The 20,948-nt window shown below is 41.6% G+C and overlaps 1 protein-coding gene across 1 annotated transcript in view; it reads left to right on the top strand.

Annotated features, from left to right (window-relative positions):
• Positions 1 to 3,598: 3,598 nt before the first annotated feature.
• The window catches only part of DIS3L2 (DIS3 like 3'-5' exoribonuclease 2), a 334,423-nt gene continuing 317,073 nt past the window's right edge, over positions 3,599 to 20,948 (top strand). Inside the window, exon 1 of the mRNA XM_066233727.1 lies at positions 3,599 to 3,671. The gene's annotated coding sequence lies outside the window, so the exon portion shown is untranslated. The remainder of the gene's footprint in view (positions 3,672 to 20,948) is intronic.

Genomic DNA, 20,948 nt, shown 5'->3' with positions numbered 1-20,948 from the left:
TAGAAGAAAACATAGGCAGTAAAACCTCAAACATTCTTCTTACCAATATTTCTTCTGACATATCTCTTGGGCAAGTGAAATGAAAGAAAAAATAAACAACGGGACTACATCAAACTAAAAAGTTTTTGCACAGCAAAGAAAACCAGCCTCAAAATGAAAAACCAACTTGCTGAATGGTAGAAGATATTAGCCAGTGATACATCTGATAAGGGGTTAATATTCAAATTTTATAAAGAGGCAGACAACTCAACACCAGAAAAACAAACAACCAAATTAAAAAGTGGGCAGAAAACCTGAGTAGACACTTCTCCAAAGACGACATACACATGGCCAATAGAAAAGTTGCTCAACATCACTACTCACCAGAGAAATGCAAATCAAAACCACAATGAGATACCACCCCACACCTGTCAGAACGGCTATCATCCGTAAATCAACAAACAACAAGTGTTGGTGAGGATGTGTTGAAAAGGAAAGTCTAGTGCACTGTTGGTGGGGCTGCAGATTGGTTCATCCACTGTGGAAAACAGTGTGTAGTTTCCTCAAAAAGTTAAAAATGGAATTTCCTTATGACCCAGCAATTCCACTTCTGGGAACACATCTCAAGAAATCTGAAACACTAATTCAAAAGAATATATGCACCGCCCCTTATTCATTGCAACATTATTTACAATTGCCAAAATATGGAAGCAACCCAAGTGCCCATCAATAGATGAGTGTATAACAAAGCTGTGGTAAATATACACAATGGAACACTACTGAGCCGTAAAAAAGATTGGAATCTTACTTTTTGTGACAGCATGGATAGACCCAGAGGGTATTATGCTAAATGAAATAAGTCAGACAGAGAAAGACAAATACTATATAATTTTATTTATATGTGAAGGCTAAAGAACAAAACAAACAAAATAGAAACAGACTCATAGGAACAGACTGACAATGGACAGAAGGGAGGTGAGTTAGGGGGCTGGGTGAAAGAGGTGAAGGGATTAAGAAATACAAATTGGTAGTTACAGAATAGTCACAGAGATATTAAGTACAGCAGAGGGAGTATAATCAATAATATCATAACTATGTATGGTGCCAGGTAGGTACTGGAAATATTAGTGAGACCACTCTGTAAAAAAAAAAAATGTTTCTATCTTGAGGCACCACAGAAATCTCCCAGAACCCCAGCCAAGTTGAGCCTCATGAATCACCTTGTCCTTCAACAGAACAGGCTGCCAGGAGAATGTGGGATAAGCTTCATCTATTATGTTTCATGTATTTGGGTCTTCCTCTTTCTACCTTAAAGATTGACTATATCCCTTCTGTTTGCAAAACAACTGATTTAGCTTCCTTTATCAAATGAACCATTTTCTGGTCCTGTCTTTCTGATATTTACACTGAGGCCTCCTTGCCTGACTTTTTAGGTGTTTTTAAACTCTTCAGCCACACATTTAGAATTTTGTAGTTTGCTTCCACAGATGGCTGGTGACATCCACTGTGGATAGATTTATCATCTTTCAGAGAAGAACAATATTTCTCTTTTGGGAAAGCTTATTGTAATACTTGATATCATGGAGATGTACAGGAGTTATGGACTGGAGTACACTTGGGGGGCAAACCTACCTCTCCCTGCAAATCATTCCAAAGTGTGTTGTGGATTTCCTTTGGCTCACATGAGGAAGCCCTGGCTCACTCCACCTAGAGGAGTGGAGATATGTGTACCCAGCCCTACAAGGAGCCTTCACATTGGCTGACACCACACTTCCTGCCAGATGTCCAATCAGAACAGAGTCCGCCTGTTGAACTTACGTACAGTACAGTAACTGTGCTTCCTTTGTTCTTGTCTTTGCTTTTGTATTCTTGCTTCTAACTATTTCTTGTTTCCTTGGCTTCATCTTCTGTTCTGGCCACCAAACATCAGCTTCTATATTTTCCCATCCCTGGCCACACTGAATCTCCCAGCCACTGAACCCTGGACCTCTACCCCCTTCTGCCTCCCGCCCCTGCTGGGATTCTCTCATCCTTTACAATTGAGTAGACACATTTGATCTCCAGTTTTGCTGGGTTCCAAAGGGACTTATGTGACCATTAAACACCAAAGCCTTTGTATGGGTTCATTTATTATTATTATTATTTTTAAAGATTTATTATTATTTTAAAGAAGGCGTGGGAAGGAGGGGAAGCATGAACTTGTAGTAGTTGCTTTTCCTATGTGCCTTGACCAGACAAGCCTGGGGTTCTGAACTGGGGACCTCAGCGTTTCAGGTCAGTGCTTTGCACCACCACACATCTGGCCATTTATTATTTAAAAAGTAAAAATTAATTGACTTTAGATAGGAAGAGAGACACTTGTCGTTCCACTTATTCATGCATTCAAGAATTGGTTGAAAAAGCCCATCAATAGATGACTGGATAAAGAAGATGTGGCACATATACACTATGGAATACTACTCAGCCATAAGAAATGATGACATCGGATCATTTACAGCAAAATGGTGGGATCTTGATAACATTATACGAAGTGAAATAAGTAAATCAGAAAAAAACAGGAACTGCATTATTCCATACGTAGGTGGGACATAAAAGTGAGACTAAGAGACATTGATAAGAGTGTGGTGGTTACGGGGGGAGGGGGGAGAAGGAGAGGGAAAGGGGGAGGGGGAGGGGCACAAAGAAAACTAGATAGAAGGTGAGAGAGGACAATCTGACTTTGGGTGATGGGTATGCAACATAATTGAACGACAAGATAACCTGGACATGTTATCTTTGAATATATGTATCCTGATTTATTGATGTCACCCCATTAAAAAATAAAATTATTTTAAAAAAATAAAGAATTGGTTGATTCTTATATGTGCCCTGACCGGGATCAAGCCTACAACCTTGGCATATCAGGACGATGCTAACCAACTGAGCTACCATGCCAGGGCTGGGGGTGGGATGGAGTCCTTTTCCTTTGTTCACACCGACAATATTGATGTTCTCTAGGTTCCATCCTTAGCCACTGTCTCTTCTCTACACACTTTCTTGCCGTGGGTCATACTGACCTTTTTGTGGCTTTCTCGCCTGAGCGTACTCTGACCTGACACACTCTCTCGCTCTGTTTGATGGCCACACCATCACCTGTGCAAAGGATGCCCCCCGTCAGTCAGGCAGGCTCCGGCTGCTTCCTAAACGGGGTCCAACCCAGGTCGCAGGACCCAGTCTGGCTGAGGGCAGGGACCACGCCTAGGTTGGCCCCTCTGTATCCCCAGGGCCAGCACTGCACGCAGCCCCGAGCAGGTGTCGCTGAGTAAAACCTGTCACAGGAAAGGGCCGCCCCTGTTACACTCGGGACTAGAAGGGGGTGTGACGTCCCCGCGCCGGCCGCGCCTGCGGGGTGGGAGGGCGGTCGGGGCGGGCAGGAAGGCACCCCAGAAGCGTCTAGCTAGAGCCACCGGCTACAGCCAGTCGCCCCCGAGAGGCGAGACCGGAGAAGCTGCGGTGGCTCTCGGCCCCGCCCTTTCGCTCTGGCTGCAGCGGAACGACCGCAGACCGCCGTCCCCGCGGCGCGCACGTCCCGCGCTTCGCTCTAGGCCCCTCCCGGCCACCGTAGCGCTCTCTCCCGCCGCGGCCGTGACCCGGAAGAGCATCCTCCTTAGCAACTGCGGGATCTCGGCGGCGCGGGCCTCCGGGGAGCTACGGTGAGGCCACCCGCCCCCGCCCCGCCCCGCTCCGCCAGCCCTACCTTGACCCCTTCTCAGGACCGACTGGGTCTGGCTTGCGGGGTCTCCGCGGCCCTGCGCGGGGCACCTGCGGCGGCCCCGGGCGAGTGCCCGCCGCCTCTGGCATTTTCCTGGGTCCTGCCATCGCCCCTGCTCATCTCATGCCCCCGGCTCCTTGTCGCCGACCCTTCTCTAGTAGCCTGGTGTCGTGCGCGGGGAGGAAAACCAGAATCACATAGCCGGCAGCTATAGAGAGGATGCTTCCCTTGGCTCGTGTCACTTGTGGACGCCTTGTTCTGGGTCCCGATACAGATGGCCGGGATGAGGCTCCTCAGGACACTTGAACAGCAGCCACTTAAGTATATTACTTGATGTTTGCCAGCTGCTTTCCAAAATGATTACTTAGTCTGTTTCGTTGATCGTGGAGACTCATTTATTTGAATGTTTTGTACTGATCTTTTCCCGGGGAATTAGCTTTCCAGGTCTTTAAGTGATGTGCAGTTAGTATTCTATAGTTAAGATTTTGTATCTTCCCATTTTCTGCAGAAGGAACTCTCCCCCGGACTGAGTCGGTTTAGGAAAAATTTCAAGTGAAATTTGCTACGCTGAAGAAAGTAGGAGCAGGTGTTAATATCTCTGATTTACATCTGAAAACAGATTCAACATGATCTGTATCAAAATCCCAGCTTTTTTGAGGGGGAGGGTTGTAGTGGTGGAAGTCGACAGACTCAAACTGCAAGGGACTGAACACCTCCCTTAACTGAGTTTGAAAGAGTGTCAACATGGTTGGATAATGACATCATATTTAATTCAATGATGATGGAGCAAAAAGAGGCATATGAACAATTTTTGTGAATGACATGATCTGGGAACAAAATGGAGAAGTTTATATATCAAAATCCAATATTCAAAACAGTTAAGCTTCATTTTAGTTCAATGAGTATTTATTAAGCACCTACATTGTTGTATGCACCTGAAAGGATCCATGTAAGAAATGACACTGCACACATTAAAATTTTAGGAAAACTATAAAATAACATTGTTTAAATGCAAAATCAGTGGGAGGAGAGGTCAGCATGGGTCTGAGTTTTCAGGAATATGTTTATGGATCATACTATATCTCTAAAGTATAGATACTATTTGTCTCCTCTCTGTAGATACAACTTATATTGAAGGGGACAGGGAATCCTAAGTAGTTTCTTTCTATTTGGGACATTGTCTCGTGACATCTTGTAGTATTTATTTAAATTTCTAAGGCCACTTCATTGCAATATCCATTTCTTTCATTAGTACAAATCTGTCTGGCATTTTTTTTTTTGGTTTGAGATCTAATATAATGAAGAAAATAGTGGGGGGCTTTGCCGCTTAGAGATTTCCTCTGCTTCTGCAGTTGGTCTTACTTTTACATAAGACACCACAGTTTAAGTAGAATTATTATTTCATAGATACTAGTCTTGTGAAATGTTGCTCTTCATTTGACAGATAGTTCCAGAATACGTCCTTTGCAGCAGGTAGTATATCAGGAAATACCAAAAATACAAGTTACTCAGCAACCAGTAGCTCTGCTTTACGTGTGTGTGTGTGTGTGTGTGTGTGTGTGTGTGTGTAAACCATCTGCCTTGGTGTACTTCGTTTTCTTTGCTTGGTTTTATTGTGCTACACAAGTGCTGCATTTTTTTTGCAAATGGTAGGGAAGACCCTCCACCAACAGCAAGATTATGACTCACTTCATTGCATTATTCACTTCATTATGGTTGTCTGGAATCTAAACCACAGTATCTGAGGTTTGCCTGTGATGCATCTGCATGGACTTATTTTTCTTTTTAAGGAGGTGAATAGAGATTTTTAAAGAGTTGAATAGCTCAGTTGCTTTGGGCATTCTCCAAAGACCCGTTCTGTGAAGATGAACAGTCTTAAGGAGATCTCTTGTGATGTTTTATATTGCTTTCTCATAGGTTTAGTGCCAATTTACTCACTTACTCAACAAGTTGAGTGCTTACTTTGTACTGGGCACTGTGCTTGGTCTTTGAAATGTGGGAGAGTGGATACTTCCATGGTCTCTGTCCTCAGCAGGTGATATCACATAGTCACACGAATGTAAAGCTGCAACTGTGACAAGTATTTGAGTTAGGGAAGTCACAGAAGTGACATTTGGACTGAAATATGAAGGATGCGCAGGAAAGGGAGAGTGTTCCAGTCACAGTAAACAGCAAGGGCAAAGACCCTGTGATGTCACAGCTCATGGGGAGGACTAGGGACTTGCAGTACAGCTCTAGGTATGGAGCAGGAAGAGTGTAGAGGAATCTGGTGGGTGAGGAGGCTGGCGAGGTGGGTCAGAGGGTGCTGGGCCTTGTGAGCAAGTGGAGGGGTTTCTCTTTATCCTTGGAGTAGAGAGAAGAGTTTTACTGAAGGGATTTAGGCTGGGGTGCAGGTGGGGATGACACAATGAGACTGCGTTTGAATAGCCCGCTTTGTATTTCTCCTGTTGCTTAGTATTTGTATTGTCTTCTCTCTCCTCATTTTTTTCAACATGCTCCCTCCGTTTTATTGTCATTGGGGAAGCCTCTATGTCCCACGAGCAGGACAGGTTCCCTTTTTTTTTTAATTGGGAGAAAAGGAATTTTAGGGATTAGGATTGGACATTAGAAGATAGTTGATTTGAAATGTTTTTGCATTGGTGTAACCTCTAGGACACTAGTTTCTGTAACTTTTTCTTTTTAATTGTGGTAATAAAAACTAAATATATCTTTTTAACCATTTTGAAGTGTGCAGCTCGGTGATGTTAACTATATTGACATTGTTGTATAACAGATCTCCAGGACTTTGTCATCTTGCAAAATGAAAACCCCACCTATTGAACAAGTCCCAGTTTTCCCTTCCCCTGGCTCCTGGCACCCACACTTTACCTTTCGTTTCCATGATTTTAACTACTCTCGATATCGCATATAAGTGAAATCGTACAAAGTATGTTCTTTTATTCCTTCCTTGGGATATCCTTTCTTGTCCCATCGGTCAATTCAAGTTCTCCCAGTTCTTTAAGACCCAGTTCCTCTCCCTTGTCTTTCAACTTGGATTAATAGACCAAGAGTGGAAGACGCTTTAGGAATTTTCTAGGTGAGAAAATTGAGTCCTGTAGAAGTTTCAGTGATGTGCTCAGGGACAGACATCTAGCAAGTTGGGCGAAGTTGGGTCTAGGGCTCTAGTCTTTCAACTCTTGGGTGGGTGCTTTTTCTGCTCCAGCCTGCTTACATGTGATTTAGTGCTCTATTTTGTTTTTGGTGTTTTTTTTTTGTTTTTTTTTTTTGTTTTTTTTTTTTGAGAGAGAGAGACAAGAAGGGAGAAAGATGAGAAGCATCAGCTTGTAGTTGCGACACTTTAGTTGTTCACTGATAGCTTCTCATACATACCTTGACTGCAGGGGTGGGGTTGCTCAAGCTAGCGACCTTTGGGCTCAAGCCAGTGACCTTGGGATCATGTTGATGACCACGTACTCAAGCTGGTGACCCTGTGCTCAAGCTGGCAAGCCTGTGCTCAAGATGGATAAGCCCACGCTCAAGCTGGCAACCTTGGAGATTTGAACCTGGGACTTCAGTGTCCCAGCTCAACAATGTCCACTGTGCCACCACCAGTCAGGCAGTGCTGTATTTTTCAGTTAGATCAGAAGTACCACTGAGGCACAGATACTTTTTCCTATCTCCATATTATATTATGCTGAGGCATTTTATTTTATTTCATTTTATTATTATTAAGTGAGAGGTGAGGAGGCAGAGACAGACTCTCACATGCCCCAACCAGGATCCACCCTGCAAGCCCCCTACCAGGCGATGCCCTACCTGTCTGGGCCACTGCTCCATTGCTTAGTAACTGAGCTATTTTAGCACTTGAGGCGAGGCCATGGAGCCATCCTCAATGCCTGGGGCCAACTTTGCTCAAACCATTTGAGCCATGGCTGTGGGAGGGGAAGAGAGAGATAGAGATGGGGTGGATGGGGGGGGCAGATGATCACTTCTCCTGTGTGCCCTGACTGGGAATCAAACCTGGGACTTCCACATGCTAGGCTGATGCTCTACTGCTGATCCATCCGGCCAGGGCCTGCTGAGGCATTTCAGATGCCTAGGAAATAGTTGTTAATGAATTGATGATCTTCAGGACTTTCACGGCCTAAAAGGTGCTCTTACAAAAAATTGTGAGCTTCATTGATTTTAGATGTTTGATTACATTAATCAAATTTACACTAGTCCTTCTGCAGTTGAATAATCCTTTCACTTTTGCAGTCAGAGTTACGACCTCACTTTTTCCTAACTCTCTGAGAGAGAGAGAGAGGCAAGAAGGGAGAGAGATGAGAAATATCAACTTCTTGTTATAGCGCTTTTAGTTGTTCATATTTTGCTTCTCTTAACATGCCTTGACTGGGAGGCTCCAGCTGAGCCAATGACTCCTTGCTCAAGCCAGCGACTGTGAGATCATATCCATGATCCCACACTCAAGCTGGTGACCCTGAACTCAAGCTGGACGAGCCTGTGCTCAAGCTGATGACCTTGAACCTGGGACTTCAGTGTTCCAGGTTGACGCTGTATCCACGGGGCTACCGCCAGTCAGGCCTAACTTTCTCTTTGTTGCATGTATTTGTTCATGGCACGGATACTGGGGTTCCCCTGCAAGTTTTGATAAAAATCTAATGAAAAAACCCCACCAGAAATGAAAAACCTAATGCGTTAAACATTTTAGGTTAGCTGATTTATTTTGAGGCAAACGTTTATGCTGCTTTGTGAGCTTTATTGCTGCTAAATGTTTTTGGAAGATTCATATTTGTATCACACTTTATAGTGCTTATCTCAATGTCGACGGATCGGTTGATTCTGGGTATTGGGCTATAAGTAATTTTGAGATAGATCAGTATTCTTAGAGCAAAAAAGTGTAACAAAACATTTTCTTATGGGAGGAAGATTTGTAAACTTTTACTTTCCCTGTTTATCCTAGACTTTGCTTTTCTGTAATGTTATATGACCAGCCTTATAGAATCCAGCTTTTAGAATGTCCTTCTATTTTAACCTTCAAAAAGATTTTTTTTAAATGGGGAGTTGCTATGGTTAATAAAGTTCATTTTCACTCAAATACTACTGAGCGCAGGTACAAATCAACCTGGGCCTGGAATGAGTCCGTAAGTCCCTCTAAGGTCCGGCCATCGAAGCCATTATTGGTGATGTCAGAGAGACTTGGCCAGAAGTTTTGTTGTCTTTATTAGACTGAATGTGGTGGTGGAACTGCACAAAATGCTCCTTTGTGTCATGTGATAGGAGATAGAAAGATTTGACAACAAGGACTTTTCAGATAGCATTTTATTTGGAGCCAAAGCAAGAACTTGATGCCCAAGAACTTGGTGTCCCAGAGTTACAATTAAGTGATTAACTCATGTGTTGTTGAGGCTAGAATTGGTCAAGGTTAGTCAACTGTTACTCAAAAAAAAAAAAAAAAAAAAAAAAAAGAAAGAAAGAAAGAAAAGAAGAAGAAAACCTCACCCCTCAATATTTAAAATAATGGTGTATTTAGGGAACTGTAATTTATGAACCCCTCCTATTTGTCAGGTAATTCACATGCCATCGTGTCATTTAATATCACTGTTTGTCCGAAGAGAAGGATGACCTGATGCTTTTAATGAGAAAATTGAGTCATAAGGCAATCAGTGTTAGAACCAACCAAAGTATGGACCGTGCCTGTCTGATGCCCAAGCCCGTATTCCTTGCATCACACTGCAGTAGACCACTTTCCTAAACCAAGTTCCGATTTCAGCGTTTACACTGGTCAGGAGAGCATCAACATAGATACTGTAGTCACGGTAAAGAAAAGGGCAAGTAATGAAGTAGGCTGATGTAGTGGGAAGTTACCTGTTCCCAGTGGCTTCTTAAAAATCCTTCAAATGAGGATTTTGTTGGAGCATCTAGTAGATTCCAGAGCTTGCGTCCTTAAACCCGTTGGAGGCAGGAAGCTACATCTTGCTGACTGAAGAACTTTGTTCTTTAGGTTCCTCTGTAAGGCTCCCTGGAATGAAATTGGATTGTTTCTCCCCTTAGGCTTTGATGAGGGCAGAGGTTTCTGGTGACGGTCTAGGTGCTGAGGGATTCTGAGAGAGGTCCCAGACTTTCTGTGGGTCGTCACCTCACTAGAGAGGTGTTAGAGGGCATTTTACCACCTGGGAAATAGTAGCTCCTTTCTCTCTCTGCCATGATCAGCTTTAATCAGCTGTCGAGGATCGACTATGAGACTGCAGCAGCAGTTATACCCAGAAGAAGATAATCGCACATTGTTCTTATTGTTTAATCCTACTTAAAATCAACACTTCACACATGGTTTGTTATTCTTTTTAGTTATTTTGAGGTTTTTTTTTTTTTTAATTTTAATTTTTTATTTTTTTTTACAGAGACAGAGATTCAGAGGGAGGGATAGACAGGGACAGAGAGATGAGAAGCATCAATCATTAGTTTTTCGTTGCACGTTGTGACACCTTAGTTGTTCATTGCTTGCTTTCTCATATGTGCCTTGACCACGGGGCTACAGCTGACCGAGTAACCCCTTGCTTGAGCCAGCGACCTTGGGTCCAAGCTTGTGAGCCTTGCTCAAACCAGATGAGCTCGCACTCAAGCTGGCGACCTCGGGGTCTCGAACCTGGGTCCTCTGCATCCCAGTCCGATGCTCTATCCACTGCACCACCGCCTGGTCAGGCTTTTTGAGGTTTTTTAAGTGAAAAAAATATTTGTATTGTTCAGAAATCTTTTGCTTCTATAAGATTTATTTTCTTTATGATTTACTGAATTTTGCCAGTTTATATTAGTTTCTCAGAGTTTGGAAGTAAGGATGCTCTATGAATTTTATGACAAAATACACATTAATAAGGAATAATTTTTAATGGATGAATTAGGGCCCAATTTGTATTATGAAGGATTATTAATTATTGGTTAAGACCATATTTGCTAAAAGCTGATTTATTGAGGTATAGACATTATAAACTAAATATTTAAGGTGTGTAATTGGTTTTACATTTAGATCTATAATCCACTTTGAGTTGATTTTTTTAAAACTTAAAAAAAAAATTTGTTTTTAGGTGAGAGGAGGCGAAGCAGATTCCCATCCCAACCAGGATCTACCCCACAACCCCATCTGGGGCTAATGCTCTAGTACCGAGCTATTTTTAGTGCCTGAGGCTGATGCGTGCTAGGACCAACTGAGTTATCCTCAGTGCCCAGGGCCATGCTCAAACCAATTGAGCCAGTGGCTGTGGGAGGAGAAGAAAGAGAAGGGGTAGAGGGAAGGGAAGAGAAGCAGATGGTCGCTTCACATGTGTGCCCTGACCCGGAATCAAACCCAGATGTTCAGACTCCAGGCCAGTGCTCTGCCCACTGGGCCACCGGCCAGAGCCTGAGTTGATTTTTATGTATAGAGCAAAGTGTTGATCAAATTTTATTTCTTTCATTTCTTTAAAGGTGAAATACAATTGTTTCAGAACCACTTATTGAAAAGACCATCCTTTTACTAAATTGCCTTGTTGCCTGTGTTGTACCACAGTTGAAAATCTATTTATATATGTGTGGGTTTATTTCTAGACCCTCTTTCCTGTTTCATTGTCAATCTATTTGTCTGTCTTGGTGCCAGTACTAACTACACCAGGGGTCTCAAACTCGCGGCCCGCCCGCCCACCAATTTTGTGCAGCCCGCAGACTAATCAAACTTAGTGGATTAGTCTGCGGGCCAGTCTGCGGGCCGCACAAAATTGGTGGGCGGGCCGCATGCGGCCTGCGGCCCGAGTTTGAGACCCCTGAACTACACTGATTTGATTACTATAATTTTATTCTTTTTTTTTTTTTTCTGTATTTTTCTGAAGCCGGAAACGGGGAGAGACAGTCAGACAGACTCCCGCATGCGCCCGACCCGGATCCACCCGGCACGCCCACCAGGGGGCGATGCTCTGCCCCTCTGGGGCGTCGCTCTGTTGCCTGGGGCAAAGGCCGTGGAGCCATCCCCAGCTCCCGGGCCATCTTTGCTCCAGTGGAGCCTCGGCTGCGGGAGGGGAAGAGAGAGACAGAGAGGAAGGAGAGGGGGAGGGGTGGAGAAGCAGATGGGCGCTTCTCCTGTGTGTCCTGGTCGGGAATCGAACCCGGGACTTCTACACGCCAGGCCGACGCTCTACCACAGAGCCAACTGGCCAGGGCTGATTACTATAATTTTATAAGAAGACTTGAGGTCAGATAGTGTAAGTCCTTCAACTTTGCTGTTCTTCCAGATATTGGCTTTTTGAGATCCTTTGTTTCTATATTAATTTTAGAATCAGTTTGTTAGCTTTTCCAAAAAGTCTGCTTGAGAATTTGATTGGGATTGTATTGAATGCATAGGTAAATTTGGGGAAAACTGTCGTCTTACCAATGTTGAGTCTTCCAACCTACGAACATGCTAATAGTTTCCATTTATTTAGCTTTTCTTAGCAGTATTTTATAGTTTTCACTGGATACATCTTGTACATTTTTTTCCTTTTTCTTCCTAAAATTTTTATTTATTGTTTTTAGTGAGAGAGGCAGGAAGAAAGAGACAGGAACATCGAGCTGTTTCTGTATGTGCCCTGACTGGGGATTGAACCAGCAACCTCTGCGCTGGGACAGTGCTCCAGCCAGCTGAGTTATCTGGCCAAGGCAAATCTTGTACATTTTTTTGTCATAGTTATACCTATGTATTTTATATTTTTTGATAGTATTGAAAGTTTTAAAAATTTATATTTTTGACTATTTGTTGCTAGTATATAGAAATATGATTGATTTTTGTACATTGATCTCCTCTGCCAACCTAGTTATGCTCACTTATTCTAGTGGCTTTAAAAATAGAATCTACTGGATTTTCTACATAAAGATTATGTCATCGGTGAATACAGACAATTTTATTCTTTCTCTTCTAGTCTTTTATTTCTTTTTCTTATTGCACTGGCTGTAATTCCTAGTACACTGTTAAATAGAAATGATGGGAGCAGATATATTTTGTCTTGTTCCTGATTTTAGGAAGAAAGCATTGAGTCTTTCACCATGAAATATGATGATAGCTGTAGGCCTTTTTGTATATGTTTGTTTTCAGTCATTCTTAGTTTGCTGCGAGTTTTTTATTAAAAATGAATGTTGGATTTTGTCATGCTTTTTCTGAGTCTACTGAAATGATCACATTTTTTCATTTTTTGTTTGTTAATATGGTGAATCACACTGACATTCAAATATTAGAACTAACTTTGTATTCCTGAGATACACCCTACTTGGTCCTGATGTACTGTTCTTTTTTATATATTGTTGAAACTGATTTCCTCAAATTCTGTTTAAAAATTTTGCATCTATGGTTATGACAGATACTAGTTTTATATATTTTTTTCTTGTAATATGTTTATTTTTGTTTTGGTACCAGATTAATGTTGGCAATCTTGAATAAATTGGGAAATACTATTAACGTTCCTTTAATTTTCTAAAATAGTTTGCATCTATTAATCAGTTTCTTTCTGCTGTAAGTACTTCCTTCTCTCTCTCTCTCCATAGCATGTCTTTTTTCTCTGCTGCTTTTAAGATTCTCTCTTCACACTTGCTTTAAGAAAATTGATGATATGTATTGATAGTATTTTCTTTGTGTTTCTTGTGATTTGTGTCACTGAACTTCTTGGATTTGTGGTTTTTACAGTTTTTATCAAATTTGTAAAAATTTCAGCCATTTCAAGCATTTTTTTCTCTACCTCTTTACCTTTAAAGATTTCACTTACACATACTGTCTATTAGGTTGCCTGAAGTTGTTCCACAGCTTACTAAGGTTCTTTCTCTGTTTATTTGTCTTTTTTTAAAAAATTTTGGATGGCTCCTATTATTTTATCATCAGGTTTACTATTTTTTTCCCCAGCACTGTCTAATCTGCAGTTAATCCCATCCAATCTGTTTTTAGTATCAGGCATCATAGTTTTTATCTCTAGAATTTGATTTGAATCTTTATTTTTTATTTATTTTTATTTTTTAGTGAGAGAGAGAGCGAGAAGAAGAGGGAGGGACAGACAGGGACAGACAGACAGGAAGCGAGACAGATGAGAAGCATCAATCTCTTGTTCGGCGCTTTAGTTGTTCATTGATGCTTTTTCATATAGGACTTGACGGGGGCGGGGAGGGGGCTCCAGCTGAGCCAGTGTCCCCTTGCTCAAGCCAGCAACCTTGGGCTCAAGGTTTCAAGCCAGCAACCTTTGGGCTTAAGCTGGTGACCTTGTGCTCAAGCTGGTGAGCCCATGCTCAAGCCGGATGAACCTACGCTCAAGCTTGTGACCTCAGGGTTTCAAACCTGGGTCCTCAGCATCCTAGGTCGATGCTCTATCCACTGTGCCACTACCTGGTCAGGCTGATTTGGATCTTTTTTAAATCTTCAATGTCTCTTGTTGAGTCTTTCCTCTTATTTTTTGAAATATGGCATACAGTTCTAATAACTACTACTTTTCTGTTTTTTTATTATCCCACGTTTCTATATTTCTCTTTCTTTATCTCTGTCTTTGTCTCTCTCACAGAAACATACCATACATTTAAATAAGTAATGCAAAATACATAATAAATTCTCTATTTTATATATTTTGAAATAGGCTTAAGAAAGTTAGGTAGTTTGGTCAAGGTGAGACAGTTAATGTTCAAGTTTTTTTAAAAAAATTATTTAGAAAATTTAAATTTAATGGGGTGACATTGATCAATAAGAGTATGTAGGTTTCAGGTAAACATTTCCATAGCATTTGAATTGTTGATTATGTTGTATACCCGTCACCCAAAGTCAAATCATTTTCTGTCACTGTGTATTTGTCTCTCTTTATGCCCTTCCCCACTGATGTTCAAGTTTAAATCTAGGTTTTTTTCACTGCTGTTTCTATTATTCCTGCTTCAGTGGTTGGGATAAGACAGTATAGAACAGGGATCCCCAAACTACGGCCCCGCAGGCTGCATGCGGCCCCCTGAGGCCATTTATCCCGCCCCCCCCCCCCCCCCCCCGCCGCCGCACTTCCGGAAGGGGCACCACCATCTCACTAGCCAAAAGCAGGCCCATAGTTCCCATTGAAATACTGGTCAGTTTGTTGATTTAAATTTACTTGTTCTTTATTTTAAATATTGTATTTGTTCCTGTTTTTTTTTTTTTTTTACTTTAAAATAAGGTATGTGCAGTGTGCATAGGGATTTGTTCATAGTTTTTTTTATAGTCTGGCCCTCCAACAGTCTGAGGGACAGTGAACTGGCCCCCTGTGTAAAAAGTTTGGGGACCCCTGGTATAGAAATAAAATAGGACTAAGAGCAAGGAAGGCATCATAATGGAAAGAGAAGAATTATGGGAGATTATAAGGGAGTATGCAGGTTATAAAGACTTTCAAAGATGTGGGAAGCTTTTGGGATGAACCTTGCAGGAAGGTCAGATTTTGCAGGTTGCAGAAGGAGAAGCATGGTTGGAAGAATGGGGCGTGTGTTTAGCTGAATTGGGTGTGAGTATGGAAAGCAGATGACTTGGAAGATTAGACTGAACTGTGGAGTATTATTTTAAAATTTTTATTTATTGATTTTAGAGAGAGGAGAGAGAAAGTGGGGCGAGGAGCAGGAAGCATTAACTCGTAGTAGTTGCTTCTCATATGTGCTGTCACCAGATAAGCCTGGGATTTGAACCAGTGACCTCAGCATTCTAGGTTGATGCTTTACCCACTGCGCCACCACAGGTCAGGCTGAACTGTGGAGTATTTTTGATATTTGGCTTTAACACAACCTTTTTTTTTTTTTTTTTTTTTTTTTTGTATTTTCCTGAAGTGAGAACCAGGGGAGGCAGAGAGACAGACTCCTGCATGTGCCCAATCGGGATCCACCCCGCATGTCCACTAGGGGGTGATGCTCTGCCCATCTGGGCCATTGCTCTGTTGTGGTCAGAGCCATTCTAGCGCCTGAGGCAGAGGTCACAGAGCCATCCTCAGCGCCTGGGCCAACTTTGCACCAATGGAGCCTTGGCTGCGGGAGGGGAAGAGAGAGACAGAGAGGAAGGAGAGGGGGAGGGGTGGAGAAGCAGATGGGCACTTCTCCTGTGTGCCCTGGCCGGGAATCAAACCCAGGACTCCCACATGCTGGGCTGATGCTCTACCGCTGAGCTAACCGGCCAGGGCCTAGCATAACATTTTTATATATCTTGTTTCTTCAACTGCTGCATGCTTCTCACACAGGGGTGGTGTCTTTTAACATTTTCTTTCATTATTTAGTACAGTCTGGCACATGATTAATTCACAGGTTTATTGATTGATTAATAACATTTTCTTACTATAGCATCCTTAGTTTTATTTTATTAGTACTTGTAGTTGCATTGTTTATTGTAGAAGAAGTCTTAAATCCTGTGTTCATAAAATTCCTTCCAAGGAACTCAGCATACTTTATGCTAATTCATTTATTGATTGTCTCAGCAGTCAGCTTACCATACTCAAAGAGTATCCCACTTCCTCAGGCATCCAGAATCTAATGAAAGGAATGCTCAGAAGATAGTGTTGTGGGTAGAGCCTAGGCCTGTTCTCTAGGACTTTGTAACTTCTGGCTGGTAGGGAGGAGTTTGTTGGTACTGTCCTTGAACTCACAGCTGCCCCCCCCCCCCCCCACGCAGAATGGGCTCTGACCGGGCGAGTGCTCAACTGGATTCACTCTAATCTTTGTATTGCAAGGAATCGAGGGTTGATGTTTCAACCAGGGCTTCATTGAATATTGATCAGTTAAAAAAATGAATGAAAAAGTATCTTACTGTTCAAATCACATCGTTCTTCCTGCAGTGCTTCTTAATTATCTTCTACAAACCCTTGTACTCTTGAGTTCTGGCGAGTGCCCTCTTTGCCAGAGCTCGAATGCTGATGGTTCTCAGGGAGTTTGATCAGAGTGCTTTGCCCTTTGCTGTAAGCCCTTCCTACCCCCATGAAGCTCTCATTAGTGCAACTTTAAAAGGAAAGATGAAAGTCAGGGGTTTTGCTAACTCCTGACAGGTAACTATTTAGACGGACAAGGTAGACCCAAACAGATTTTCAGTGGCAGAGATTGAATCTAGAATTAAAAAACTACTTATATCTTTGTATGCATTCTGTACAGTCTTTTTTGTTTGTTTTAAAGTTGTAGTCTTTTATTAAATACCGAGAAGTTACAAAATAATGTATGCAAACTATATGTAAGGTCTATGGGAGTGGTTCTCAAACTTTATGAAGTCGGGGCACATTTAAAATTCTACAAGTAATTGTAGACACACTATATACAAATTTCTGAGAAATATGTTATAATAATTAAGTCAAATATTAAAGAAAATAAGTCCAAGTGTGCTTTTATGTTAATTAAATGAAATAAATATGACAAAATTAATTTTATTCTGACATTAAAGAACATTTTTATGTTACATTTTTTGAGTTATGCTTTTTAGAATTCATAAAAAAGAGAGGTTAAAAATAAAATAAACAACAAAAAAGTTATCTTTTGATATATATAGATACATTCTTAGTAAGATTTAGTAAATTCGGCAGGACCCTGCACGAATGTGTTAAGTTTTTTCATTCTTATGTTTATGAGAAACATGAGCCTGATGTGTTTTAGCGATTTCTTCAATGTTTGGGCATGTATTTGAAAGGCAAACTCTCATTTCCTCGTCAATACATTGAAGAATTCCTCTCTTACTCTTAATTGTGTTGAGGGTAGAAAATCCTAATTCACATAAATAGGATGTTGAAAATTGTAGTAAAATGTTCAAAACTTTTTAAAATATTTCCACATATTTTTCTTTTATAGAAATCCAAAAGGCTTCAAGAGACAATTTCTTTTTATTTTTTTATTTTTTATTTATTTTTAATTTTTTAATAAATTTTTATTAATGTTAATGGGATGACATTAATAAATCAGGGTACATATATTCAAAGAAAACATGTCTAGGTTATTTTGTCATTAAATTATGTTGCATACCCCTCGCCCATAGTCAGACTGTCCTCCGTCACCCTCTATCTAGTTCTCTGTGCCCCTCTCCCTCCCCCTAACTCTCTCCCTCCCTTCCTCCTATGTCCTCCCTTCCCCCACCCCTGGTAACCACCACACTCTTGTCCATGAAGAGACAATTTCTTATGTTTAATCATCAATCCAAAACCCCCACCATACATATCATCTTAACTTTACACCAAACAAAGGATAGAAAAAACTTGCCTCCAGTCTTTCCGGGGAACATGGGGGGTAGTGTAAACAATCCAGCACCACAGCTTAACAGCCTTTTACAACCTAATCAGGCAAGTGAGGTGGAGGGTTGGGCAGACTGTCAGCTTACAGCCAATTCCCCACACCTCTGTCCCCCCAAAATCTAAACTCCCAAAACCCTGTTGGTTTTTTGGTTCCCAACAGGCACATATTTCTCTGGAATACCATAGGGCGCACCTGGAAATCTTCTAGGGCGCATTGCGCCTTGGCGCACACTTTGAGAACCATTGGTCTATGGAATAATAGGGCAATGGATACTCATGTACCCAAACACCAGGTTTAAGGAAAAGTTATCATTGCCTGAGTCATGAGGTTCACGATGATCCTGTTCCTAATCCTAACCCGAGTTTCGCATTGTCTTCATACTTGAACCACATAATTTATATCCTTGAGGTGTTTAATTTTGTGTGTTTTTGAAATCTATAAAATAGAAACAATGCAGTGTTTTTCAGTAGTATTTGAAATTAAGTTTTACACATTAAACAGCTGGTTCTTAGAAAATTGGAAATGAGAGTTTAGAGGAAACCCTATTGTCTGTTCACTGGGCCAGGTAAAGATTGTTTCTTCCAACACATTCTTCAGTGCTTGGTCCAGTCCTTGTTAATTGTCTCAAAGAAAGTGCTCCACTATCCCAGAAAGAAGCTACGCAGTTTTATAATCTGATTTGCCTGGGAGTTGTCCTTTCTAATTAGATATGAAGATTAAAATAGGCCTTATTCTTTCTGAATTTCTTTTAAGGTCACTGCCATCTGAAGTAATGCAGAATGGATGTATATGGATTTACCAAGAGTCCAGTTGCTGTGGGAATCATAACTTTGGGTTTCTTCACATCTGGGTTAATGAATCGTACTCTGTATGAGTATAGGTTTTATATTTAATGTGCATCTACAGGCAGCAAGATCTTAGTGATGTAGCTCCCCATAAATAACAAGTTAAACGCTTGCAGCATGAAGTTTTAAAGTAATCCTAAGATCCTGAACTTTGCTGTGGAGCCAGCGCCCCGCGCTCCACTCCTCTGCTCGGAAGGCTCCCGTCAGCACTGGGGTCTGGGGCTCTGGGGCTCTGGCATGGGAGCAGAGGCCTAGCATGTTTTCCAGGCGCCCATGGGCCACAGGCTTGTTTTGTCTCCCCGGGAAGCAGAGGTTCCAGTGTGGCTATTTTGAGTTCTTTTTTAAAAACAGCAAGGAGAAGAAAGGCCACAGTTCTGTCTTATTTGCATTTCCATAGTTTTGGAATTATGATTAAAAAAAAATTTGTTTTTGAGTGAGAGGTGGGGAGACAGAGAGACAGATTCCTGCATATGTCCTGACCAGGATCCACCCAGCAACTCCCTTCTGGGGCCCATGCGTGAATCAACCAAGGTATCCACAGTGCCCGGGGCCATGCTCAAAGCAATTGAACCACTGGCTACGAGAGAGGGAAAGAGAAGGGGGAAGGGAGGGGAAGAGAAGCAGATGGTTGCTTCTCATGTGTGCCCTGACTGGGGAAGCGAACCTGGGACATCTGTACGCCAGGCGGATGCTCTGTCCTCTGAGCAAACCGGCCATGGCTGGTATGGTTAACTGTCCTATTTCTTACTATCTACCTGAAGTTATTAACTATTAAATCAATGACGAGGCCCTTGTAGGTGGCAGAGGTTTTTATCTGGGAAATGTGGAATTTTAAAAAGCTGCAACCCCTTTACTCACCATCTTTCAAACTCACTCACGTTGAACAATGTGATTGTGGAACGTAGTTTGACACAGAAAGGAGGGCTACATCAGGTGTTCTGTGCAGGACTTCTCTCCAGCCCCCCAGTGTGGGGTGTTCAGCTGGCAGACCAGACCCACAGTCAGCTGGTTGGCAGAGGGGCCATTCAAGTTTCCCCATGTTTCTGTCTGTGGTCAGGATGTAGTCTTAGTCATTTAGCTGTTTAGAATTTTGTGTCCTGCATTCCTCCAGATGACTTGAGTAATGCTAGAATTCTCTGTGACTTAGATGAGACAGTCCCACTGCTTGGAACTTTGCATGTGTTCCTCTGGGAGCATTCTGCAAGACACCACAGGGACCTTGTGTTGTACGCAGGGACGTGGTCCTTAATGAGGCCTTACCTCACTTGGGGTGGAATCAGTATGAAGGTAGGAAATTCCAGATGTTTTCGGCTACAGCCCTGAGAGTAGGCATCGGTGTAGCAATCTTTTTCCAAGAAGAAATGATATAATTGATAGATTTAAAAAAAAAAAAAAGAACTAACACAGAAATCAGGCTGATATTGATCTCTTGTGTAAAATAAAAAGAATAGTTTTCATTAAAACTGACATTTTATTTGAAATAATATGAATCTAGGGAAAACTGCTTTCAATTCTTGTGTATTTCAGTCACATTGTTCAGTTGACTATAGATTTTGAAAGTCACATATTTTTCCAAATTGCCATGGTAAAATTGGCCATGTGCAACTTTTTTCCTTTGTCTCATTAATTTTGAGGTTAGTGAATGTGGATAGATGATGGCTTAGATTGCCATTTAAATTAAGCATATTGCTGATAGATGAGTTGGTATTTTAGCTCTCTTATTAAATATCTGCTTCTGTATAACAGCATGGGATTTGGATTACCCTGTATGACAACATTGCTCTATAAAATTCATGCTTTATGTAAGTAAAAGCCCTAAGTGGTGATAGCAGCTGATGCTGAATTGTTTGCTGAATAAAATATTTTGCCATTTATGACCTGTAATTTAGAATTTTTAAAAGGGCATTTACAAGTCTTCCCACATCCTTCAGTCTGATTTAGTATGTGTGTGTGTATATGTGTGTGGGAGAGATGAAGTAAGTGTGTGTATGTGTAGTAGGTCAAATAATATTGGCTGTTTAATTGGTAATTGTTGAGTTTCAGAGATGAGATACAACTATTACATCATTTTTTACTTTGTATATGTTTTTAAATATTCAAAATAAAAAGATAAAAGTGTCTCCCCAAAAGTAATGATAGACTTTATCTGGTAGCGAGGATGA

Source organism: Saccopteryx bilineata, chromosome 5, assembly GCF_036850765.1.
Source record: "Saccopteryx bilineata isolate mSacBil1 chromosome 5, mSacBil1_pri_phased_curated, whole genome shotgun sequence".
NCBI classification, from domain to species: Eukaryota; Metazoa; Chordata; class Mammalia; order Chiroptera; family Emballonuridae; genus Saccopteryx; species Saccopteryx bilineata.
This window is presented reverse-complemented; position numbering and strand designations above follow the sequence as displayed.